This window comes from Bison bison, unplaced genomic scaffold (assembly GCF_000754665.1).
Source record: "Bison bison bison isolate TAMUID 2011002044 unplaced genomic scaffold, Bison_UMD1.0 scf7180017864061, whole genome shotgun sequence".
In the NCBI taxonomy this organism is placed as follows: Eukaryota; Metazoa; Chordata; class Mammalia; order Artiodactyla; family Bovidae; genus Bison; species Bison bison.
Genome location: NW_011494633.1, coordinates 5,772,844 through 5,773,068, shown reverse-complemented (window position 1 = coordinate 5,773,068; position 225 = coordinate 5,772,844). Strand labels below are relative to the sequence as shown.

At 29.3% G+C, this 225-nt stretch overlaps 1 protein-coding gene across 1 annotated transcript in view; it reads right to left on the bottom strand.

Annotated features, from left to right (window-relative positions):
• RIN3 (Ras and Rab interactor 3) overlaps nucleotides 1-225 on the bottom strand; it is a 120,105-nt gene that overhangs the window by 94,169 nt on the left and 25,711 nt on the right. The window lies entirely within an intron of this gene.

Here is a 225-nt window from a genome sequence, read left to right as displayed (position 1 = left end):
CAACCTTGTGAACATACTAAATTGCTCACTTGAAAAAAGCTAATTTTATGTTATGTGAATTTCACCTCAATTTTAAAAAGCCCCAAACAAAAAAAGACTTCTGTGTAGTGGGTAGGTGGAAAAAGAGTAGGTGGCAAAGACCTTTATCAGACACTTTACTTCTTTATCATTTCTGTCCAGCTTGATTTTTTTTTACAGTAAATATATATATATATATATATATAT